This window comes from Anas acuta, chromosome 1, assembly GCF_963932015.1.
Source record: "Anas acuta chromosome 1, bAnaAcu1.1, whole genome shotgun sequence".
Lineage (NCBI taxonomy): Eukaryota > Metazoa > Chordata > Aves > Anseriformes > Anatidae > Anas > Anas acuta.
The window spans coordinates 167,576,339-167,602,972 of record NC_088979.1 but is presented as its reverse complement, the minus strand read 5'-3'; the positions used below and the strand labels follow the sequence as shown (position 1 = coordinate 167,602,972).

General features: G+C 43.1%; 1 protein-coding gene across 2 annotated transcripts in view; it reads left to right on the top strand.

Moving 5' to 3' along the window:
* Positions 1–529: 529 nt before the first annotated feature.
* The window catches only part of FRS2 (fibroblast growth factor receptor substrate 2), a 51,350-nt gene continuing 25,245 nt past the window's right edge, over positions 530–26,634 (top strand). Inside the window, exons 1-2 of one of the 2 annotated variants that reach the window (XM_068669232.1) lie at positions 533–681; positions 11,670–11,808. The gene's annotated coding sequence lies outside the window, so the exon portion shown is untranslated. Of the gene's footprint in view, positions 682–11,669; positions 11,809–26,634 lie in introns of both variants that reach the window. The other variant, XM_068669231.1, reaches the window with a different exon arrangement.

The window sequence follows — 26,634 nt, the reverse complement described above, 5'->3', positions numbered from 1 at the left end:
CCTTCCAGGTGTCACTGTATTTCTAGGACATGCAGTTGAGGAAAACCCCTGCGTGAAGTTCAGCTCCTCCAGCTCTCACTCAACCCACAAGGTTACTGGGACACTGGGGACCGCTGCCATTCACCCGCTTCTGCTTCACCTGCCGTCAAGAGCCGGGACAAGAGGCGGGCAGCTGACACCGCAGCACTTTGAGACATGCTTTTTGACACACGCTGCTTGTGAAAGCCCTGAGGTGTCTGAAGCAGCGGAGACAGAAGGCGGGGTGACCACTGTGAGGGTGGGCAGCGCAGTGATGTGAGGTGAGCAGCACCCAGGCACTGATCGGTGGAGACAGAGTGAGGGCAGAGCACTTGGGCACAACAAGAGGGGAACATTTCTGTCACGGGAAACACTCCTGCGATGTGTGTTGGTGCTTACACGCTACCCCCGCCGCCCCGCGGGCAGCGCCCCGTCCTCCCCCGTCCCCTCCCTCCCGCCACTGGGCGCCGCCGCGCAGGCCCCGCCGCCCGCCTCCTCCGCCCCCCCCGGAAGGCGTCCGCGCCGTGCCCCGGAAGCGGTGGCGGGCGGGGTCCGGCGCAGCGCGAGGCCCTGCGGCTGCCGGGTGGCGCTGCCGTTACCGCGGGACGCGGGGCCCGGCCCGGCCCGGCCCCGGCTCGGCGCTGGCGGCGGCCGCCGGAGGAGGTGGGTGCAGGGCCCGGGGCTTCCCCCCGCCACGGCTCCGCCTCGGGGGCCGCCTGCGGGGCGAGCCGGGGCTCGGGCCGGGCTGCTGGAGGGAGGTGGGGAGCGGGGGGTGCCGGCTCTGAGGCGCCTCGCCTGTCGCGATAGTCGCGATGGACGTCCTGAGGGGAGGCGAGGTGGGGGTGCTGGGGGTGCTGCGCGGGGAGCGGGGGTCGGGGGTGGCGTCGGGAAGGTGCCGGGGGGGGGGTGCGAAAAGCTTTAGGGAGGGTTGTGGTGTCTGTGGGGCTGCTGAGGAGACTCTGGGGGCTGTGGGTGAGGTGCGAGGGGCGCAGGGGTGGGCGCTGTCACGGCAGAAACGCCCGGTCCTGACAGTGCCCTCAGCACCCCCCTGCTGGGGCTCTGTCAGCGGCGCTGCGCCCCTTGCCCCACAGCGTGTTTACATGTAGGGGAGGGAAGGGCCAGTATTGCTCAGGTGAGAAGGGATCTCACCCGGTTCAGACCCCATGGGCATCCCGCTGTCCTGCCCGGGTCAGCAGAACCGCCGGGACGTCGCTTCATTACCTGTGTGTTTATCTGAAATGCACACAGCTGAAAAGAAATGTGGGTTGGTATCAGCACGAGCTGCCAGTTCAGCCCAAAAGTACGAACCGCGTTACAAAAGCAGAGTGATTAAGGAAAGCAAAACAATTAAGATCGTCATTTCTTCACTGAGAACCTCTGGGTTTATGTGCTTGCAGGTAAAGGATGCTTTGAAAAGGCTCAGTGACAAAACACTCCAGCAGGTGTGTTTATACCAGGCTACGCGGCTTCCCAGGGCTTTGCTCGCCTTCCAGCTCAGTGTCTTGTCTTGGACGTTGGTGCTTAGTTTTAGTCAAATAATCCGGTCTCGTTTCTGTGTAATCCTCGCACGGTAACTCCGTCTGCTTCTTCCTTGTGTGAGAAACTTCTGTGAAAGGGAAGTAGCGCAGCCTGTAGTCATAGGCAGCCTGTGGAAGAATCACGCTTTGTAAGGAAAGGAGTTTCATGAACTGTCAAAAAACCACGATATATGGCACTTGTGGATCTGTCAGTGTAATTCTGTGCTTCAGCTGCCGGGCTCCTGATCTCTGAGGCTGATATGGGATGTGTCCTGTCTGATAAATTAGCGTGTTTCTGTCCTCCATTAAACTGGGTGAGCGTAAACAAATATATTTACATGCCATAGAAATTGCTCCCTTTTAAATCTGATGATGCAATAATAAATTGCACTGCTTGGAAGTTAGCAACGTTATTTCTAACCACCTACCTGTACTACTGCTTACGATACTGTACTCTTCAGAAATCAGCTTGAAAGTAGCTGTACCCATGTTCATTGGCGGTCTAATCCAGAACCCAAATCAGCCTTACTGCCTTCTGCGACCATTGGCTCTTGTGGTTGAAGCAATTGAATTAATTAAATTAAATTAAGCAACCGGCTCTTTGAATAGTGGGCGAAATCCACTCCTGAGCAGAGATAGGACCACTTCAATCACCTGGACTGTTATTTAAATTTCTGGTAAACGTTAAATTCCTGTCAAGATAATACTTGACGTGGCTGTGTTGGGTTTATGGCGTAGATGTTCTCATTAAACAAAAAGCCCGGGCCGATTTAATCAGTGCTGCTCAGAAGAAGGCCTGGCGAAGGCGCCGTTATTAGGTTAGCGTCGCTCCCGCTCTGTCTTCATTTTGCTAACCATGATGAGTGGAGCTGGCCCACGCCGCTACCGCTTCTGCCCGAGCAGGCTGTGGCTGCTTTGGCTTCTGAAAGAGGGGTGACAGCGCTCGGTCTGAAATCTGGTGTGAGAAATAATCACAGTGAGCTTTCTGCCTTCTGTCCTCCTTCCCGCTGTCCATCCCTTGGGGATGGATGTGAGGGGCTGAGCTGCTGCAGGGTTTGAGTGCGTCTCTGGGTTACAGCTCACAGGCGTATTTCACCTCTAAGACCCCTTAATCTGTGGCATCACATTGCTGATTTCGTTATGCACTCCGAAGGGATGTTGAGGGAAGAATCTGGCCTTTGTATACTAATGCCTCTATTTTTTGGTGCTCTCGTTTGGTACCTATTGTTTCATTTAGCAGTGCTTAATGGGAAAAATACGTTCCTGCTTATAACTGCTGCTCATCCGTCAGATTCTTGGAACAATGAATGTGTTCAGCGTGTATGTTGAGTCCTTACAGAGTGACTTCAGAACGGACAGTTGTCAGAGTGTGCGCTAAGAAAACTGCGAGATATTCTGCAAGAGTAAGTAGGTTTAACAGTGACAACAACAAAAAAAAACTCTGAAAGGTGTGATGCTGACCTGAGGCTGAATGCTGTTAACTTCAGACAGTGTCCTAGGAGGTAGCGTATGACTCTGCTTAAATAACAGCGTGGTTTTCAAAGCCTGGCTTAAGGCTTTCAGGCTTTACTTAATGTTTCAGGGTGTGGATAGGCATTGCTTTTTGTAAAGATCTGTGAAAATTTTAGATACTGCACCCGCCAGCTGTTTGTCTTTTCTGCTCTGTCACCGATTAGGGCACTGAACCATCCTTCCCAGCGAAGGAGCTGCTGGGTAGTGGTGCTGCCTGCGCTCAGCACAGCAGAGCTGACGCTGGCCATTACTTCAGCAGCCGGGTGCCACGGGGAATTCCTCCTGAAGTGGATGAATGAGCCCTTACGTGACCCCTGCTGCTGCAGGTCTGTAGGGGTGGCAGCCTCTCTCTGCCGGCTGGTGATGAGTAACCAGCTTCTGCTGGAAGAGCTCATCTGTCTGCTGCTGGCCAGCCACGTTTTCTGAAACAAATCTACCGGCTTTTGCTTTGGCTGCTGCTGTTGTTCTTTAGCAAAGCTGATTGAGGGGCTGTTGGCTGAAAACTGCTGTCTGGAGATGCATCGTTCCATGCAGCTTACACAGATGATATTTCAGTCGTGTAGAAGTTGCACAAGAGCATGCTAATATAGCAGGCTTTGCATCTCTCCCTCTTAAGCATCTTTATTTTTTTTTCCCCCTTTGGTTGTCCCTTCTGCTACGGGTAAGCTTTCATTTCAAACTTGAACTGGTCATAAACAGTTGGTGGTCTCTTCTCACATGTGTATGTGCCTGTATGTGTGTGCACCTCACATATTCCCCAACACGGTGCACTCTTCAGCTTCCTCCTTTCTGCTGCTGCTTGGCCGGCAGCAATGATGCCACCCGGTTGAGTTCAGTCTTTATTACGGCCAACCTTCCTGGAGCCGTGCGATTCTCCAGGATTTCAGTCTTTCCCTCAAGCTTGAGATGACAACAAAAATAATTATCCCTGGGCTTTAATAACAGAACTAATCACTTTTTTTTTTTTTCCTGATGTTTATACAATAAAATTTCACGATTATTGCATGTTTGGGATCGACTATATGCATTCTTTTCTAATTAGTGGAAATGGCGTTATGATTACTGCCTGTTTCCTTCTCTTCTTTTTGAATACTTTAATTTCACGGCTTTGTTCTCCTGAAACGCTCTCACATCCGTGTTGGAGTACTGCAGGTCTTGTTTTGTAAGCTGTGCTTCACCTGAGGCTGACTTGTAGGTGGCCCAGGGTAATCCCTGGACTTCTTGCTGGGGCCTTGGTAACAAAGCCAGGCACCGTGTCTTTAGCCAGAAGAGCAGGTTTCCTCCTCCGGGCTTCTCTTTGTTGGGATTTTGGCCCTGGCAGGGCTCAGTTGCTACTGCTGTCGTTCCTACGGTGCTGATGGGTGCTGTAAACCACCGACCTGTCAGTGTGTGCTGACCCGGTGGTGAAAAGTCGCTTTGATTCCCTGCCTTCTCAAGGATAAAGCAGACCAGACCCTCTGTCCAGCATGAAAAACCAGGACTCCTGTGTATGCAACACTGCGCTGAGTATGTGGACAGGGGAAAGATATTCAGCGGCGTAATATTAGATGAAACTATAAAGCTTCCGTAGAGTTTTGTCCTCATGCATGATACTTTTTTGTAGCAGGATGTAGTCTGTAATGTGCCTTTATTTCATGACAGGGCGGAGAGGTGACGGGTTGTGCTGTGCCTGAGCACACAGTGACATCTCCTCCCCAAACTGAGCTGTTGAAGCAGCAGCTTTAAAAGGGAAACTCCCGCTGTTTTCTGCCGAAATGCGAACTCTGCCCTGGACGTTCGCTTCGAGTGACAAACGAACGATCCGCTGCGAGCTGTAGTCCATTTTGGTAGCAGCGTGGCTTGTGCCGAGCTCCTCTGAAATGACAGCAGCAGCTTTCTGCTCGCTTGCACGGCCGAGCGAAGCCGAGCTGACTGTGCAGCAGCTCTCCTGCAGACGGCTACATTTTTCAGTCTATTTATGAGTATCAACAAACACTTTGTGCATACTTTTGCCGTGCGTTGAATGCTGCTATTTTCCTTTAATTTAGCTGAAAACTGGTAATGGAATTCCTGAGGTTTTGAAAGGAATAGCTCTTGGCAAGCCTCGAGTTTTGAAACCAAAGGCAAATTAAGATACCAGGCAAACCCAGGGAGGGCCACTACTTCAGGGAAGGATGGTAAGATTCTCCCGACATCTTGGAGACTGTTTCTTGTATTTATGTTGAAAATATACGTGGCTATCTTTGAATTACTCCTATGGAGCGTAGTTGTCGTTGTTGTTTTGTTTAATAATTAAAAAAAGATAATACTGAAACTCAAGTGGAGTATTTTTTTTTTCCTTGATACCATTGAAGAGGTTTAGCCTCTTTAGCCAACCATTAGAAGGAGAGGGTAGAGTACTCCTTTTAGGTTTTTCTTTGTCTCTGACTGTATTTCTCAGTAATTTGAGCATTGATTGAGGCATGTAATTAGACTGCAGGTTTTATACTAACTCAAACATGCTTTTCCTTCCAAGTGACCACAATAATCGCAACTGGAATAGTTATCATACATCTGTCAGGTGCTACAATGTGCAGCCAGGACGTTTATTTACATTTTCAAAGTGCTGCTGTGCTTTTTATAAAGCCTACAGCTAAGCGTTGCCTTACTTTGGTGGGAATAAGCCCATTTGCACCGTGGGGAAACTCAGGCACCTGTGGGACTGCTGGCTGCGCGTGGCCTGTTCCCAGTGATCCCGAGGGGTACCGTGTTTGCTACCTCCTTTATTTAGGTTACCGCATTTCTTTTCGGAGTTTGGGCGCTCTGCGTGCCTTCATTCAGCCCGACGTTTCCTTGCAGTGTCTCTTATTATCATAAACATTTTGAATGTCTTGGAGCTCATTACCATCTCTCTCAGATTTAACTCGTTTGCTCTCCATTTGCAATGCTGCTGACAGCACTATAATCCTCTGTCGCCCGGGGCAGTAATTTGGGAGTAGCCCTCTTTTTTTCTCTTTGCCTTGCATCCACAGTCATGTTTTATTCATATCCTTCTTCTTCCTTGTCCAAACAACATTTCCAAGATCACATTTTCTTTTTCAGCCTTTACAAATAAAGTTTAGGCCTGTGTCTGTCATCTGGAGTACTTCAAGCACCTCCTCCCTCCTCTCCTGATATTCCTATCTCTGCGATCTGCTTAAAATACGGCTGGGAAGATTTTTCAGTAGTCTGCTTGGCTGCTGGCTTCCCGCATCAAGTTCACGTTCGTTGTCTTTCAGTCCAAAAAACCTGCAGCTTGAACTTCCACAACGTGCTCCGCTTTCGCCCTGCTACTCGTGGTGCTCCAGTCTGTCTTTTTTTTTTTTTTCTCTCTACCACGTCACTTGTGTTTCGGGTCATATTCTTCTTTCTGATTTAGGAAACTTCTGAGTATTACCATATGATACACGGTGATCCTACTACATGAGAAAATCCTTGCACCTCCGGCTTTTCTCCATGTCGTTAGGTATTGTGGCTCTGCTTACACACATGAACTGCGTTTTTATCTAACGAAGCTGGGAGGGATGCATGCTATCTTTTTGTTGTTGTTTTTTAATAGAGACCTGTGAAAGTTATTTTGCTTTGCCTTCCCAATTTGGGTCACTTGTCTGATGACTGTACTTCTTTATTCCGGAATAAGAGAGGAGCACCGGTGACGCGCTTTAAGCTTTGTAGTGTGAGTACAACGTCAGGTGTTGTGAACTTTTATTACTCTGCGTGATTGCACTTAGTAAAGACGTTTTGCTGTACTTGTTAAGTTTATTGGGTGAGACAAATCTGACGAGTAGTCTGTAAATGACAGACAAATTGGATTAAACTAGCAATAAAAATGGTATTAAATGCTACGTCTTATTGCAGAACTAAAGCTAATATTAACAGAGGCAATAATTTATTTATTTATCTTTTGACTAAGGGAAACCAATTGACTCTTAAGTATATTTTGTGAAATGCTGGGTCACAAGGTTGTGACTTGTGATTCATCAGTGACTTGTGATTCATTTATTGAATGTTTAAACTTTTTGTTTTCAATTGTAATGATTACAATAGTTGTAATATTTAGCTTGCTGTACCTGTTTTAGGAATGTTTGAGGATAGTGGAATTAATCTTCTGAGTCACAGCAGCTGCTTTGTGTTTCATTCTCCTGAACCCTACTAAGTAGACTTCAATGCCTTGAGACTGAGAGCGCAGGGCACGTATTGCTCATCAGTTTGTACAGCAGTGAGTGTGAAAGGACTCGAATAGTTCTAATTTTAGTGTTAATTTTAGAACCATAGGAACACAGGCTTGGAAAGGACCTACAAGATCACCTAGTCCAACCATCTTCCTATTACCAGTAGTACCCCCTTCCTGATAGCCTCTTCATTTGCTGTGTGTGTTGGAGCCTACAGCGCTCAGTTTCAGAGGGAGCATGCTCTAGTTGCAGTTCGGCTGGGAAGGATGCCATTACATTTATCTGGGTTACTAAAAGGCATTTGGCTAAGACATTTTAGATCTCAAAAAGTAGTGAACAAATTAATATTCTATACAACACTGTCTAATAAATTGCTCTCCAAACTTGAAATTTATGCTATTTACGTAGTGTGATTATAATAACATTTTTAGGCCTGTGGAGACATCTTTAGTCATACATGCTAGTCAGGCAGTCCTGCAACTCCAGAGAATGCCTCATTCTTAAAAATTGCCAGGAAGGGTAAAAGGTAATATATTACATTGGCTTCAATCAAATTATTATTATTATTCTTTTTCTCCTTGTCCTTTTTCAGGTAGACAGCCAGATAGGTAAACCTTTCTTACCCAGTGCTTACACTCTCCCTTCACCAAGTTCCAGAGCTTGTTTTGAAAACAGAGGTGAGGAAAGCATTTTCAGGTTGTCTTCTAGGTCTTCGGTTCTGGAGCGATGTTTGTTTTCTCTTAGAGGCACAGCATATGCCAGAAACTCAGATAAGCTTCTAGTTTCTGTAAGACTCTTCAGGTTGAAGTATATATGATGACTTATTTTCAGATACTTACAGCCACTTAGGATCTTGAAATATTTCTGCTAGTAACAGGCAACAAGCTGCCTTTCAAAATCTAAAGTTTAAGTAATTTTCTAGGATTTTCTGCACCTACGGTGAATGTGGATCATTTGACCTTCAGAAATGTGTTTTCTTTTACTGTGACTTTTGTCCATAAATGTCAGTATGTTTGCTTACTAAATATTTATTTCTTCCTGCTTTGAGTTCCTCGTTCTGCAGAGTCCCTCTAAATTGGTCCCGTACAGCACAGCTTCACGTGTCTGCTAAAGTTAGATTTGCTTCTCTTGAAGGGTTTGTATTTGTGAAGTCACCTGTAATCTGTGGTTCTGTTTGTTAAATGGATGTAATTCACCAACTTTAAATGGTGTGGTTTTAAAATAATTTTATATCAAAGTAAAAAGTAGCTTAATACTGTTAGTTGCATGGAACTTAAAAAGGAACCAAACCTTTATGAGAGTTTGATTTGTGCCAATACCATATCCATTTAGCATTTTCTGTGAGCTCTTCATTGGTGACATTAAAATAAATGGATAGCAGTTATGCCGCAGCCTGTCCCCTGTTGTGCCTCCCCCTCCAAGGACATAAATATCTCGTCTTGCTCTGGGGCTCAGCCTAAGGCAGGTTTTCATTGTTTGAGTCCCAGTTTAAATATTTGTAAGTTTTAGGGCTCACAAATACAAGCATGTAAAAAGCTAATTGACAAGCAGTTGATAAATCAAGTTGCATGTTCACATGTCACCTCTGAGAGCTTCCAGTAGGCTTACCTAGTGATGTGCAAATTGGAGCACAGTTTTGAGTTACTCTTTATTTATTTAGACTCTGGTTCATGTAAGACTTTGCTGGATGTTTTGACTTCTCGCTGAACTCCAGGTGACAAAACTTAACAAGGGATGTAGGAAAAGTAAGGTGCAACTTCAGCATATGCCAGTCATTCTGAAATTCACTGCTCATAAACCCTCCCTCGGGAATGAAGGCGAGCCAGATTACAGGTGACTTCTTCGTAGTCTGGAGTAGAAAGATGTCAGAGGAGGAGGAAACATAGAGTTCTCAAAATATTCCAAGCAAATAAGCGTATTTGAAGTAAGACCTATTTTCTAATCCTGCTGTCAGATGGCTGAAAGAGGCAGAGTGCATTTTTTCATGTTGCTTTCCAACGCCCTACATAAAAGTTTGTGACCTAGATGTGTTGGTTTTTCTCTTCTAGTGGAGTTATGCAAGTTAACATGGCTTTTGTTGTTGATAATTAGCTAAAATTATTAGGGGGGATGGGGAAGAGACAGCCACTGTTCATTCTTTCATGGAAGGAAAATCTTCAGCTCTCTTCTGTCACTCGGGTGTATTCAGTTCTAGGTTCTCCTCCATCATTAGTGTGCAGAAATGCTGCTTTCAGATTGTCAAAAATTGGACACAGCCCAGGAGCTGAAAAGAATGTAAACTTTTGTATAATGAATTATATGAAACTTCCCTGTCAGCTAAGGAGGAGTAAGTGAAATACCGTACTAATGAGGTTTTTAAGTAGTTAGATTTTAGATTTGTTGCATGTGAAACGTTATCTCTCAAGTGCGCCGTACCCGGGAAGCATAGCTTCAGAAACGTGTTTCTATTCTTTGCTTCAGAACAGAAAGCAAAATAAAAAAGATTGCTTGAGAAGATGGAATAATAAACTCAAATGGTTCGTGATGAACAGTAGAAGTATTTTTGGATATTACCTCAAATAGTAAACATTGTGAGTCAGATGTTAGTGATTTGAAAATTTACTTTATATATATAATTATATACATGCTTTATAATAATAATAATAAATATATCCATGCTTTGTATGGATAAATTCTAATTCCAAACAGAATTTTCGTGAGGTCAGATCATTGGTTACCTATCATTATGAATGGGCTCTTTTGAGGTGGGTGATTTCATGAATTATTTGTAACTTCAGGGATATTACACAAAGAAGAGTTTAAAAATAAGATGAGAAAGAATAAGGGGGTGTCTTCTTCAGCAGGAGCCTGTGTTTGTAAATGGAACATAACTAAAACTGTCACCCAAATGTTTGATGTTGAATTTGGTATGTAAAAGCTAAACTCTTGCCAAGTTCCTCACAGGCTAACCCTCAAAACAGACTGTATTTAAATTTTCTTTGGGTTTCAAATCTGCATTTGTGAATATATCACTTTATGCTACTGGTGAGACTAAAAATGTGGAATAGAGATTTGGTCAAAATCTTGGAAGCTGAGATGGCTTTGCTCTGTGCTAAAATCCCAGCACATTTTCTTTTCAAGCTGAGATGAGGAGAAGCAAGCTCCATAAGCAGATGAATCTTTAGGGTGTGCAATTTGGGACTTACGAGTTATGCTTTTAAAGTTATTTTTATAGAAATTCAATTTTTTACAGAGATTTAAACTTTTGTGCTGGTGCAGATAGAAAGCGGGTAAGTAGATCATTCACACTCCCCTCTAAGTATGTTTTTAAGTTTGAATGGCAGGATTTTGTCCAGCTGCTCCACAGTTGGGTGAAGTGTTAATAGTTAAACTGGATGTCAGCACTTCTCTTTTATTTTAACTCAGAAGTAGTGACAGCATAGCTCGAAGCAGCCGGTGCGCTTTTTTTCTTCTGTTTGCTTTGCGCAGCCATCATGTACACAGATGATCAAGCTGTTTGTAAATCATTTTACAGTATGCCTTACAGATCTTTATTCCCTTGCTTTAAAAGGCAAAAATCTTGCTGTGAACTGCAGCAATTAGCAGCTGGTTTGAGCGTCAGTGGTTCGCTGTTTGTCCCCTGAGTAAGGTAGGGCTGGCACCTCCTGAGGTTAGGGAATTTATACATCAGCTCCTTCCTTGGAAATGTTGTTTGCTGCTTCCCAGAACTTCATTTTGGTTCCAGGAAAAGTGTAAATGCTTCCCTATAACAGTGTGTGATGATGTGTCGGTCAGCCTGCACCTTATGTTATGAATTATACTGGGGCGTTTTGTGGTGCTCTGGACATTTTGTGCAGATTCTCTGTTATTTATGCATATATCTTAGTGCTTTTTGGGATCTTTTACCAACTAAGCTACTGTTGGTCCAAAAGATGTGTTTCATCCAAGGTGATATGTCGCTATTAATGGTATAAATCTGTAGTAGTGACATTGCACAGGGAAAACTTGTCAAAAGTGTCATCTCTGGTGGTTCTCGGAGAAACTCTGAAATGAGTGCTGCGGATCCTGTGATTGCTGCTCGTTCCCTGGGCTATCCGGTGGCCAGTAGGAAAGTCCAGATGTCCCAGAGATACTCTTCAGGGTGACTTCATTGCATTTGATCAAGATCCTGGCGAAGTAATTAATTGTTATAGAAGAGGTTCTGGGATGTGCTAAGGGCTGGTCAGTAACAGCTCGTGTGGGGACAGGCGTATAGCTGAGTTGCTTCTGGTCAGAGATCCAGTGCCGTACCTAAAGCACACGCGGGGCTTGTCTGTAGGGCAGAGCGAGTGCCATATGAATTACAGCCTACCTCTGAGAGCCTAGACATCAAGAATTAGCACAGTGGATTGGTGCAAATTCATACTGAAATAATGTGCTAGTCAAGCTTACTGGGTATTTTGAGTTGTTAAATTATTAATGTGCTTTCTTGCAGTTCTTTCCATCGTTACAGGCTGTTAGTCAAGTGGACAGTGGCCCGTCACACTACTGAACAGAACCCTGGAGGCAGGAAAAGCAGATAACATTATGGACAAAGAAGTTGAGTGTACTTTGGTGGTGCTGGGTGTGAAGAGGTATTGGAACAGGCGATTTGAAAGGGAAGGGTGGGTTTCTTTGGGAGGGCAGACGGGTACCCTGTGAGAGGCCTGGGACTGCCCTTTGGAAGCATCGTTCCTCTTGCTGCTGCCGCAGTACGGTGGTGAGGCACGGGCAGGGATGCTCTGGAGCTTAGCCTGGGGGGAAAAAGAAACCAGGGAACTCGATGAAGTCAGGGGAAGAAACTTCAGAGAAGAGGAGGAATCATTTAAAAGGAAAATCAGAGTTAGTGTGATGGAGCAGAGGGTACACAGGCAGATTGTGAATTAAATTAAAACACAATTTGTAAAGGTTGCTAGTTTACTTCTACCTCCTGTTCCTTAAAATGCTAAGCTTCTGAAGTGAACATTTTGTATTTCACCTACATCTTCCTGATTGCAGATAACATAATGAGTGTTCCTTCTGCACAGTTCCAAATGATCCATCTGTCCTGAAAGACGTGTCTAGAAACTGGTTATGGCCTACAGGAATTCATATATATTTTGGGTGATAACAAAGGTGCTCGATCAGCTTCTGCCCTTATATCTGGGAGTGCAATTTGAAATAAGGGAAACTTGGTCACAGAAAGAGGTACATCAGAAAACATAACCTGGCGTGCCGTGAGGAGTTAGGTACTGAAGGACAAGCTTCCTCCATTTGCAAGTTTTGGGTTGAGAGTTACGTTTAGCAGCTATTTATAAACTTAAGTTTTTTACTACCTACAGTGAGGCAAACTGTTTGAATTAACAGGGGCTTTAAAACACAAAATGTAACTTTGCTCCATGCTACAGAAGGGACTTGGTTGCTTTAGAGCAGCTGCACACTAGAATTAATCTTTCCCTCCTCATTTCTTGTGAACTGAAATTCTCAGGTTCTGCTTCTTCCTTCCAGTCTTGTAAATAAGCTAAAATCTTGGTGATCCTCCTGTCGATGAGGAATTAGTCACTGTTTCTGCTGTAGTAGCAGATTTGCATCAGCGTGCAGCACAGGGCAGGTTTCAGAGTTTGACACGAGCCCTGCTTGCAGCATACCACAGGCTTCCAGCTGCTGGCACAGCAGAAGCGGGGGATGAATGTGCTCTGGCTGTGGTTCCGTGCTATATTATTTAAAAGTTTTCCAACTGTTTGTTTTCCCTTCTGCGCTACGTTTTGCTGCCTTCTCACTTGTGATGTTATGCATACATACATTGCATACATACATATATATATGGTAACTTCAGTGACCTAAATTACAAGTCCTCTTTCCATGCAAAGAAACATCAGTATACACACTCTGCATAATGTTCTTGCTTCTCTAGTTATTTTCCGGGTACTTGTTAAGCAGTATGTATTTCTAAATTGAAAAAGATAATTTTCTTTTGCTGTAGTTTGTGGGATAACGTACAGAAATAGATGGGCACTTTCAGCTAGTCAAGGTAAATGAGTTGGTTATTTGAAGGGGCCTGGAGATGTCAGGTTCACGGTGTTTGAAACACTAAGGATTAAATATTTTTTGTGAAGTCATACACCAGTATAAAAGCACATATTAACTTTAGAATGAGCCAATTACGAGTGATCAGATCACAGAAAATTCATCTGATTCAGATGCAGAACCAGACCTGCAGAAACCTGGGGTGTTCAACAGACGTGAGCAGTGTAAAGGTTGGTGGGGTTGAACTCAATATTGTGTATTGAACAATAATGTATAGGAGCTGGGCAAGATGAGGTGTTGGAAGAGCCCAGGGGATCGAATGCGACCTGATAAGGGACTGGGAATCAGTAGGAAGAAACTTGAATGTTGGAATATTCTATATTTGGGGGCTGATTGACTTAGGTTAACCTGTGTAATACCATCTATTACGTATAAAGTTTGAATTGTAGTGTTTTACTGTCTTAGCAGTAGCTAATGATGGTGTTTCTTAGCTCTAAACTACTTTCAATATTTCCACAGTATTATGTGGGGATAAGTACCTACTGTGATCTGTTTTGGGGAGAGTCTTCTAGTGTAAACGAAGGAATTGCAGTAAATGGATAGAATACCTGGATTCAAGTGCATTGCACTTAACATGATTATTTCACACTGCTTCTGTGGCTCTAACATTTCTTTAGTTCCTTTCTAGTTCTCCTTTAGGAAATAATGCAGCTTTTGCAGAGTCTGTTGTTGGCTTGCAGTTTCTGTAACGTATTGCTGTTGACTAATTCAGTTATTGCTGGATGTAATGTGTTGCTTTGACAGAAGCGTTTTGTTTGCTTGTGCAGCCTGACACACACGTTCTCATTTGCTTTTGAATTTTCTATATTAACTGCAAAAGTACAGAGAGAAAGAATAGGAGTCATGGTTTATCTTGGAATACCCAAACTTGCTTTGGAGCAGTATTGCCAAAGGCTATTACGCTTCGCGATTATTATGTTTATGAAGTTGTTGTATTTTCTCAAACCACAATTCTTGTAAAAGGATAATTAAGTTAAAACTTGGGCTATTCTTTGCAGATTCTGTGTCAGTGCCAAAATATTTTCAAACAATACTTAGTTATCATTTCAAAGATATCCTTTTAACTTGAAATACTAAGTAGTATAATAAGCTCTTAAAACATACAACTGTCCCTCTAGTTTACTGAATATTAATTTTAAGGTGAAAGGAGGCAATTTATCTTCTGCTGCCATGAGAAATCAGATAGACTTGGTTACCAGGGTGAAATGGGATAATTAATGTGAAGGCTTAAAGCTTATGTTCTTACTCTAAATTCATCTTTGTGCTGCAGATCAGTTGGGAAGGGGGACAGAAATCTTGCCATCTGCAGCTGTTGGTAAGGAGTCCTCAGGTTTAGCAAATCCCAAACTTTCAAAGGTTTCTTGCTGTGTATTTATGTGAAATATAACTTACTGATGAGTTGGTTAATGCTTGGGCTGGAGTTTGGAAGGATGACACCACTAGATGACTTGTTTTTTGTAAAATGTTGGGAGTGACTTCTGTCAGCCAAATGAGACAGCTTAAATCTCAGAAGTTTATTCTTAATCTGTACACTCAAGTGAAGTTTTATGGCCTTGTTTTGTAGGAGTAACAGGATTTCGTTTTATTTTTTTAAACAGAATCTGTGCTGGCTAAATGGTTGCCATTCCTGTTCCTAAATATTTAGGAACTTTTGAAGCTGTATTTCTGCAGATTTTCTCATACTTCTACTGCTATGGGAATGGAAGTTCAAAATTGCACTGCCAGAAGTTGCAGAATGCCAGCTTGGATAAGTCTAGATTTGAGAGTCTTACCAATTACTATTCTGGATCCTGAAACTCAAATATACCTTATTTTCCCCAACGTTTAAACAGAATTCAGTAGTTGCTTGAAATTGCACTTTGCATAGATAACTGTAGCTTTATATGTACTTATATATATATAATATATAAATATATAAGCTGAAAGGAAGCAGTTCAGAGGCTACAGCCTGTTATCTTCTTCCTTAGGTGTTCTACAGGTTTCTGTAAAAGTGAAATCCTGGTATTTTAGCAGATCCCTGTAATATCTCTTTACGTTGTAATGAAGCTGTGCTTTCACAGCCACTTTAAAATGGGCAAGTAGAGAATGGCAGTTTTTAAAAATAATGATTTATTTTGGCACTTTGGGGGGGGGCTTCAGTGTCAACATAAATATGAGCAGTGAGTTAAGTGGGATAGATATGTAAATATTAGTACAGAGTCATTTGGACACTGATTTCACTAGAGTAGTAAGAAATTATTATTATTATTTTATTTTTTTCTGGGGAAGCAAGCAGGGGTTGGCAGTGTAGAAGTTGATGCAGTAGCCCAATGTTTAATATGCAAATTTAACGTGGCCTTTAGTGAGTGCTAGGCAATTGTTTTGTTTAGCAATATTCACTCTGTTCTGGCTTTTTTTTAAAGGTGTGCAGTGGTCTTAGTTGTTCCCTTTATGTAGCTAATAGCAAATGTTCTGGTTAAGGTGCATGGGTACTGCTACTAATAGAAATGAGGTATGAATAGAGTACAGCAGAATTTCTTCTGTAAACTGGAGTTTTTGACATCCTTCTCCTCACCCTCCAGTCACTCCTATACCACGTGTATGTAGATCTGGCTACTGGGATGTGGTTAAGGTAATGTGGCTTTTTAAATTGTAAAGTAAGATATTGAAGAAAAACTCTCAACTTTTAAAAGGTTTCTGTTAATTTTGAGTATATGGGTAACAGAGCTTTCAAATTCCAACTGTTTTGAAAAAAGTCTGTAACATTAAAATCTTTGATATAAAACATGACCCTTATCAACATGAGTATTTGCTTGTAGTAGAAGAAACACCTCTAACCTGTTTGCTCCTTTTCAGTATAGATATTTGTTGCTGCTGGTAAAACAGGTGTGCTTTTGGTGATTTTCAGCCTGCTCCTGTTCTGTCTGCCTATATTGGTGCTGTTGCCTCGATGTGCAGAACAATGTAAGACTCAAAATTACCTGTGGGATTTCTTCTCACTGTTAAGTTCAGATTGATGGATCGATTATTAAGCAAAACTGGAATTCTTAATGCTGACTTGTAGGTTTACTAAGGGGTGGTCTTGGATGCAGAATTTCTCAGGAATTTTGTTCCTCTGTTCTCCCCAGAAATGTCCTGCCTGTCCCTGTAGCTTGAAGACAACAGAAACCCCATGGTTTGCACAGGATCACTGGACAAGCTTGTGATGTTAATCACATGTTACAACATCTGTTCTGCCATTCATGTTGCTCTTTTTTCCTGAATCAATTAGAGAAGCCAGAACAATTAAAGATAAACACTTGGAATTTGAACGCATCAGTTTCTGATCATTGAAGATGCAGCTTAAGATTGGAAAATAGATATAAGTAGTAATTGCACCCTTTAATGGTTTGTAATTATTTGGATATTATTCTACATATATAGATAGGTAAATTTATATGGGAAAGCGTTCACAGAGTATAATATAGATACTTGTGCTATTGTTAATTTGTTTGACTGTTTTGGGTGGTGTTTTTTTCCTTCCCTCCCCACCCCCTTCTTGTGAAATGATAATCTTTGTGGTAGTTCTCACAGATCTGATACAAATCATACTTCAACCCTATTTTCAGCCCCCTCCACCACAGCAAAGAGATGGTATTAGTGGATCCAATGCTATATTTGTGTTTTACAAGATCCACGTGTAAAATCCACCTTGCTTGAAGCCAGCTGTGCTGGGAACCTGGGTTTTCTCTGCAGGCAGCGCACTGGAAGGGGGAAGCAGGAGTGCTCAGGAGCTGCTGGTGCCCACATTACCATCCTGCTGGGGGCAAGTGGTCAGCTTTTGCCAGTTTGCTGGGTGACTTCAGCAGAGACTGATCTTTTTGCGTCAGAGACCAGCAAATTGGATAATTCTGGTGTTTTGTGGCTAGGTAACTAATGGATGCTTCAGCCCAGCTGACCACCAGAGCTCTGTGCACCAGCTCAGCATGCTTCGTGATGCATCTCCAAAACTACAAGCTTGTTGGGCTGCTAGGGCAGGTCTTTGGCCATTAGTTTTTACTTCCTTGACCCTTTTAGTGTTGCGGACCGTTTACACTGGAGGCTTAAGAAAAGGAGTGGGTTTGGTGGCGCTGCGTGCTGACGGTACACAAGGCACAGCTGCAGCTCCCAGGGAGGCTTTGTCTGGGTCAAGTTTTGTCTTTGTCTAGTTTGCTGGGAGGTTGAATGCTTGGCTTTTTCTCAGCCCTTACACATCAAGCTGTGTGTTTGATGTCCTTACAGCTGTGGCTTAGAACGGTTACGTGGAGCAAGGTATGAGGTAAAACCTCTGTTCAAGTACAGAACTACAGGTAAGATTTCATAACTGCCTACACTGAAATTAAGGTGAAGTTAACGGAGGCTGTAAGGGAGAGAAAGGGCCAAATCAGTGCAGGAAGGATGGTCGGTGAGCTCTGTGGAGAGTTTTCCAGGCCTCATGGAGCCCAGAGGCCCTGGCCATGGTTGCTGCTGTCCCTGTCACCATGGGTGGTGGTGGTGTGGTCACCCAGCAGAGGAATCAGCAGTGGGAGGATGGATGCTCTGTAACTCACATCAGTCTTACATGCAACAGGGTGATATGATAAAATGTACACTTGGGGAGGGATATATTCTATTTTATCATCACCAAGTCTGACTGTAGTTTTCACTCTAAAATTGCTTCTAAATACCTTTGAATATTGAAGAAAGGTTTGCTCTTTTGTTCTGTTTTTGCTTGGTAATGCCAGCATTTGTTGTTAGCTGCATGTTGCTTGAGGGCGGGAGGAGCCTGGTCTGATCCCTTTTTGTTCAGACAAACCATTACATCTCACCCATTTACTCTTGAATTGAAACCAGTTAACTTTCTACCTAAATAATGTACTCAGAAAGGTATCTGACCTTGGGTTTGGAGCTGCGCAGGAGATCAAAGCTCCACTAGTTTTCTTGTCAGTTTATTACAGACATTAATTACCATCTATTTATTGTATGCTTAATTATTTGGCGTTTTTCATACTTAATGGCTTTTAAAAACAGATTTCTTACTCTCAAAGGTTCTATCAACTTATCTCCTCTTGAAGTGTAAATAATCTTTTTTTTTTTTTCTTTCCATTTGACCAGTGATTTCTGGGTGCAAATATTTACTAAGCTCTAACTCCTAAATCCAGAAATCCCATCTTGATCCGTTCGTAATGAACTCACCTGCTTAGGATGGGACAGCTCGGGGAGCTGGCAGTGTCCCACATCTCTTCTGAACACAGGAGAGCCCCTCAGCAGCCATTACCGTGTTTCTCCACAAAATATAACAGCATACAGGGGTCTCACGTGGTAGCGGTCAGCCTCTCTACCTGAATTTTGCATTTTTACCCAAATCGGCTAGTTCTTTTCTATGTAGTTAAATTAATTTTTTATATTGTTTTAGCCCACTGTCTTTGAAAGCTGATCTTTGAGGATGTATAGTCATCTTCTGGATATGTGACAGATCTGGATTTGCCTCCAGAATTGCTACCCTGTGAACTTTTCTTAAGAGAAATTGTTTTCATTTCAAAAAGACAAGCAAACGTATTTCCCTGCTCTGAATAGCCCTTTGGAAACTCTGCCCCCGTACCTTGCCTATGGAAAGCCAACAAAATGCACCAAAAAAACTGGTTTGGGGTTTTGCTGGTTTGTTTGCATATTGTTCCCAGGGCTTTCCTGAGCACTTGCAATGTGTTGTAAGGAGTGAGAAGATCCTTTAAGTACTTTACAGGAGTTTGAGTATCAACAAGAGTACAAATGATTTCCCTTAGTTAAAAGAAATACTCGTTAAGATGTGTAGTTCACTGCAGGAATGTTGGGAGGCTGGAGCAGAGAAATACAGCAAGGGAAATCTTTGTATGGATGTTTTACTGCTTGGAGTTTTCACCTAGAGAGTAACTCTGGAAGGGAGTCTGGAAGTCAATGAAATACCTGTTTGAATCGGTTTTTGCTTCCATTCACCTGTAGTGGAAGTCTAGTTTATGATGATGAATCTGAGAAATTAAAGTTAAAATACAAATCTAGTTCCTAGAATTGAGTGAATTCTTTTCATTTCCATTCTTGTCAAAGTAAGTGCCAGCAGGCTTTATGGACTTTTTATTTAAATGTTTTTATGCCAAAATATTTTACATCCTGTGTGTTTTTTTTTGTTTTTTTTTTTTTAACAACTCTGCTACTTTGTTAGAGACCCAAGGTTTCACCCACACAATCATGGTGCCGTGGATGTAAAAATCTGTGAATAATTGGTTTTTATATCATGCTTTGGATGGGCTTCTGATCCCCTGAAGCAGCAAATTGGCTGTTTGAATTCAGTAAATAAAGTTACCTGTCACCTTACAGAAATTGTCCTGTTGGGAGGGTGTCTGTTCTGCTTGGTGTGGCTGCTTTAAAATTAAACCGGGTCCCACGGATGGGTCAGAGCCGTGACTTTATTCATGTTCCACGTTAAAAGACTGCCTCGATCTGAGTTCAGCTGTGTTCCCCTGACTTTATGCTGACAGCCGGGTGTGATTTTTTATTTAATTGCAACACAGAGCAAGGTAACTACAAAGGTGTATCTGTGGGTGTAGTTTGAGGAGTGTCTCACATCCCTGGGGTGCTGTTGGGATAAGCAGTGCTCATGTGGCCATCCTGCTTGGGAAGCTGCTGCAGATTAAGAATAGGCCAGCAAGGAAAATGATCATTTTTAACCCAGGCCAGCTATCAGTGAAATATCCAGTGATGTATGGGAGTGGTGGGGAACATTTCTAAGAAGCACAGCCTATGACAATGGAAATGTAGGTGTGTGAGTGGTTTTCTTACTAGTTTTTTGCTTGTGTTTCATTTCTCAGTAGCAGTAAATGTCTTTCACTTACATTTAGTCAGAGATGAGGCACGCTGTAGCTGGAGGAGGGACGTCAGGCACTTTATCTGTGGTCAGACTGTGCTAACGAAGCTGGGACTTGGCCTGACGCTCCAGCTGAGCCCCGAGAGCAGCCAGCTATAGTCTTGCTCTCCCTGCACATTCCTGCCTCCTCTCTGTTTTGCCAGCCCTGTCACCAGGCCAGCAGGGAGGCAGCTCAGGAAGCTAAACTGGCTGCAACACAACCTTCCAAAAATACGTTTCCAGCTGGCCTCGCTCCACGAAGCAGCTCAGCGTGGAGACGGGTGGGAGTTCGCGCTCACCTGTGGCTGGGGGCAGGCAGGAGAGCACATCGAGGCACCTCTCACTTGTACCATGCAGTCTCCTGCCTCCACAGGACCAACCTCCTGGAGGGTGCCTGCGTGTTTCTGAGCAGCCCTGCCGTCCTTATCATCCTGCTGCCCCCGCTGCCTGCCTCTTAGTCCTGCCGAGATTTGGCTGCTGCTGCTCCCCGTGCCTCCACGGCACCCCCAGCGCACCCCATCTGTGTCAATGGTAATAATAATTAGCTCCATCCACCAATACTGGTAATAAAGTACTGGGATCTTCAGCAGTCTACAGAATGAATCTATTACAAGAGAAAACAGTCATGTAAGGTTCCCTCATGAAATAATAATCATCAAGCCAGCACCTACTTGTACGTAGAGGATGCCATTGAATGCAGTTCTGCTCATTCAGAGAGGGTTGCAGCTGAGTCTTCGTGTGTACTTCTGAAACCCAGTCCTGCTACACACACTGCAATGAAAATGAGGAGCTACAAGCAGGTGGGAGCTTCCTGCAAAACGTTATCTTTATGTTGCAGTGAAGAAAAAGGATGTGACCACTGCATGGCAGCGCGTGCTGCACACATTCGGGTGTCGCAGTTGCTGATCACAAAACACGCATCTGCTATCAAGACAAGAATCCATAAAGATCCTTTTTTCTCCTTAAAAATCATCTCCCACTTGAGACAGAAGGTGATGATTTCAGTCTAACGTGATAAATATGATTTATATTCTTGATTTAAAGAATTATGGCTTTTCTGTGTAGTTGAAGGTACCAGGGCTTTTATAAATGTTGTGTGGCACACAAAGTAGGGAGTTTAACCGTGAAATCCTTCCGCAGAAGTGATTCTCTAAAAGACATCTTCCACTTGTTAGTGGAAGGAATCTTAAGGAAGGTCTTGTTGAAATAAAATGGGACTTTTTTGGTGAGGGAGTCTTCATTTTAGTGTAAAATGCTGCTCTTCAAAACTGGCACCTTCACTGTACAAATGGACTTTCAAACTACTAACTTGGGACTATAAAATGCCTGAGAAAGAACCTTCAGCAATGTTTTGAGTTCATTCTTAACACAAAGAAGAATTAAATCAGATTTTTTTTCGATTTCCCACCAGCTCAGATCACCTCACTCTTCCACCTGATATAGTTGAAAATAAAGATCTTTTTTTTTCCCCATGACAGCTTTCTAAAATAATTATCTAAGTAGTAGCAAAGCCTGAAGTCCACAACTGAAGGTGTTGGGGGATTTTAAAGCATGGCTGGGTCTGCAAGAAACGCGTACATTCTTACATTATAATCCATCATTTTGAGAAGTAAGAGAGAGCAAATAGTTACTCAAGGTAACTTTAAGATGAAACTAGAAATTCACTGGAACTATTTTACAGCATTGATTAAAGGTATATTTTTAGGAAGAACGGTGTAACAAAATGCAGTGCAAGATCCTATAGATGCTCTTGTTTCCCCATGTCTAAATCAGTCGTCACTCATTCTCTGACAGATGCCATTTGCTTGCAGTCCTCTCGCTCCACAAGCACCAAGACGTGAGCCCAAGCAGGTTGGCCAGGATCCCCCGTGAGCAGCACAGGACAGGAAAAATCTGTCAAATCCTTGTGACACCTCAGGGGTTCCTCTTGATTGCTGGTGACAAACTAATTTTTGGATGACCTTTTATATCCTTCAGTGATCATCCAGTATTGTGGCGTGGTCATTTCAGTTTTCAGCTTCCATAAAATCCATAAATTGTAGGACAGGCAGCTGTTCCTTGTTCCTCCTTCTCAGTACAAGCTCAGCTTTTAATCCTTGTGCTGCTGTTTGTGCTGAGGCACCAACACACGGACATGCACGCTCGTATGCTCCCGTTTCCATTCTTGTTGCCTATCGTTCTCATATTACTTTCACAGATCTTTACAGTCTTCAGGAGGTATTTGTGAAAAGTGGACAATTCAGTATGGAGTCTATGGGCAGGTATGTTAATTCTCTGATGAAAGAAGATGCTGTGTGATGTTAAAATTGGACAGCAGTTGTCTCCAGTGGTGAAATATTCATCCAACACACAAACTAAGAAGCACACTAAGAAAGTAAAGATTTTTAGTTTAATGGAAGATTGTTATCCAGTGTACTGGGAGATTACAGTCCAGTTTTTTGGTAACTTCCACCTCAAATAGGAAGAGAAAGTCTTTTTAGGGCCTGTATCAGTTAGGGTAGTTGGGAGTGTGTTAAATCAGTAACAAAGGGGTACTCAGAACTGATGAAGATGTTGTAACAGCTGAAGAGCTATTTAATTGTGTGTGGATTGACAGAGATTCAACAGCGAACAGAAGAGAAGGGTTGCTTGGATGCACAAATATGACCACGTTTGGGTTTTACTTAAATCTGCTGGGGAGATCAGGATTTGAATCCCTTGGTAGAGCTCAGCGCATGGTCAGGTAATGATGGTTCAAGAAATCAGCCGTGCTAGATGTACGTGTGCTCATTCTCATTGCAAATGCAAAGAGAAAAAAATAACCTCCTTGCTTTTTGACAGAGGTAGTTCAGTGGTAACGAGATTATGGATCTATGATCATGGGTCTCGCTGCTCATCAGCTACCAGTGAAGCCTACGTAGCGCGGCTTTTCTGGAGAATGTCAATAGCTGTTGGTGATCTTCCCCTTGCACACCCTAAGCTGGGGTCAGAGGGGAGGGAGGTGGAGTTAAATGGCTGTTAAGAGTTCTTCCTTAAAGGGGGAAGGAAAAATGTATGAGAAGGACATGAGGAGTCAAGTGAACTGCACTAAAGTTTTTCAAGTGTGGTGAAAGGAATTTTCTGCAGCAGAGGGAGCAGCGATAAATCCAGGTGACAAATGATTTTTAAAAGAACCCAGATTTAGTGACACCTTGTAAGGATGGGACTTCAAGTTTTCCAAGAAACAACAACAACAACAGAGCTATACAAGCAAGATTTTTGGGTAACGCCAGGTTTCTTTTATCCACGTGCTAGCAAATTTTTGATAAGCAGAAACCAATGAATGGATAAGGAAGGACACAAGTCAATACATACCAAAACAATATTTTTATTATTTTTTTTTTTATAAAGGACAGTGGCATGGTCTTAGTTTTGATAATGTGTTACTGTCTCTGCTTTTAGTTTTGGTAAGGCCAACCTTGCAGGCTTTTAAATGTTATTTTAATTAATGTATGAGAAGACTATGGGCAAAACATGTCAAAAACATAAAAGCAAAACTTAACCTTCCCTGAAAGGTTGGAATGAACGCTATTTCAGAGATCAGAATAATGCAAAATATAAATTCAGTGCCACTTAGTTAGCAGATTTGGCACTTTGCTGGCTTTGAAGAATTGGCAGGAGCTGTGGGCCTCAAGTTTTAGAAGGCATTTGTGGTTAAATATTAGAGAGCTGACTCACTGTTTCAACAGTTTGAAGCCAGGCATCCTTTTCAAGAATTAAGCTCGAGTCTCCCTTCTTCCTAGGGCCCATTACTTGACTTAATTGTTGTACCCTTTTGCTTTATTTCCCCATCTCCTTGCCTTTCTCCTTGATCCTGGATCCAAAAAGCTTCCCTGTAGCAGCGATGCTTAAAACTTCAGTCCCGTTTCTGCTCTTTTGTTGTTGCATAAAAATGATACTTTCGCATATGTTGTTTCTCAAAGGGCATTTTTTCAAGATATTTGGAGCTTCCAAGACTTAAACAATTTAGCGCAGCTTGCTTGTTTAACCTAATGCAGTGGTTTGGAGTTTGATGTTTTGGTTGTTTCTTTTAAAAGGGATGTAGTTATTTTGGCAGACATTCACAGAAAACAGCGTGGTGTTGTGGATCTGGAGAAACTGTTTTGTTAAGAAAGTTAAAAAAATACATTTGCATGTGTGTAAGTTGTTTTAAAAATGATACCGAGTAAAATTTAAGTCTTGTTTCTCTGGAGATTAAGAACGAGGGGATAATTTTTTGGAGAAAATGTAAATAAGATGACAAGGAACATTGGCTCATCTCAGAAGGATTAACGGGGATGGTGGCATAAATGGCTCGGGTATTTGTTTTCAAGGTACCTTTCCATTAATAGTCCTGGAGTGTTTTTTTTTTTTTTTTTTGAAATATGCTAACCTGAAGATTTTAAACAACATTTAATGTTGTTTTTATCCGTGTACCTGTAGAATAGAGCAGTTGTATCGATGTAGTGCCTAGATGAAATGCGGCATTGTCTTTGATATCGCCCAAAGATGGGGTGGAAGGTGCCTTCAGGGGAACGTGGCTCTCCAAGCGCCGTGCTAGAAGTAAGTGGAGGAAGATGTAGGATCAGTGTCACAGAAGGGACACTGAAATGTCCCTTTCTTAGCAGGACGCCGCTACCTGCTGCAGGTCTCTCTGCTCTTCTGACCTGGCCCTTCGGGTTGCTGTTCGTCTTCGTTTTGACATAGTGGCGGTGGTGAACATAAGGGCTCCTCTGTTGGAAAGAGCACGTATTTTTAAGGGATTACTGAGAAACGGTGTTCCAAGAAATGTTTAACTGACTTACCTGAAGTTGAGCGCTTTGCTGAAACTATCGCTTTTAAGAAGAACCGTAGAGTTTATTTTGTTCTAATACCAACATGCAATTTCCAAATTTTACGTAACAGCTCTTCAAGATAGTTGGCAGGTCATTGTCAAGGCAGACTGTTTGGGAACATTTTGTTTTTTAAAAAAATTGCTTTTCTTGTATATTTTTTCTTGTTTATTTTTATTTCAAATGGGTTTGGGTCATTGTTTTACAATAATTTGTTTGAATCCAGATACACCAAAAACCTCCCCCAAACCTGTGCAGCAAAACAGAAACATCACTTGAGATGTGAAGGTCTGAAACCCACCTGTGCAAATCTGGGAAGGGAAGGGAAGGGAAGGGAAGGGAAGGGAAGGGAAGGGAAGGGAAGGGAAGGGAAGGGAAGGGGTTGGGTCTCTTCTGCTGGAGCTGCCTGGAGAGGGATGCTGCTGCCAGGAGGACTCGGAGGGCAGCACACAAAAGCTGTGAGCTGGTGTGCCGAAGCTTGCGTGTGGTTGCGATAATTTTGTTTTCACAGGAGCCAGGAGGCAGTCCTGGCAGTTCAGCTTGGGTTTTGCCAATTTATTTTTTTTTTTTAATCTTGGAAAGGGCTAGTGAGAAAAAAGGAGCGTACGTTTAATACTGGATTTTAATGATAAGCCTGACAGCGTGCTCATTTAATAAAAATGTTGGGATAAAGCTCCACCTGTTAGCATAAATAAAGTTGTAAATTGGATTCAGCAACTTCACCTCTGCCGTTCATTGTCTGTTTTCCGTAACTGCAGCCAGTGGCACCAAACTATTTCTCAGCATGTGTAGTTTCTTCTTGGATCTCCTTTTATTGTAGTTTTTAGCTCTGTGATGGTCTGCTAGCACTGCTGCTTTTTTCTTCCTGCCCCTACTTCTGTTAGGGAGTGCTGCTGCCTTTCAGCCTTATGGCACTGACGTGGCTTCAGTCTTAATTTTCTTAACCATCACTGCCAAGTGGAAGAAGGGCGAGGATTGTGTCTGACCTTAACACCAGCTCTCCAAAATGTGTTCACAGCGTGGGGCCGAGGCGTTGGTACGTCAGGCCAGGATCTGAAAGAGGAGTTGATGCGAAGGACGGCAGCGTGTGTGGGGAGGCGAGGAGGCAAGGAAGGTTTCCTCCAGTCCTGCTGAGCACACGTATCCCTTCGAAGTGCTGTGTTTCCATGGGAGAATATTCCAGCTCTGGCACCTCTTACATCTGTTCTGTCTTCAGGCATTAAAGCGAATTAGTCAGTCTTTGCTGATGTACAGAAATCTTCTATTTTTTCCCCAAATAATTACAAAGGGAATAGGACCGTTCTGCGGCCATGGGGGGAACAAGCCTCTTGGAGCCGCCCACAGCCAGTAATTACTAGTTCAGGGCGAACGCTTGATTTTGATGCTGCATCTCTTCTGTGCATGTGAGGTCTGGTACGTGGGAGTCCCGTGTTCCAGAAACCGAAGTTTTGTTTTCCAATTGAAAGCACTTGGCTTCGTGGTAGCCAATATAGGCTAGCCAAAACAAACAGAAGGTCATAGCATGGGCTATTTTAAGTCTTAAGTAGGATACCAGGCTTCTGAAATCATATAGAATTTGCCACCGTGGATTACATCACGACTCTGAAGACTTGGGGCTCGCCACATCAGATAAATCAGTTACCCATGTAATCTGTCGTGCTGCCCGGTTGGGA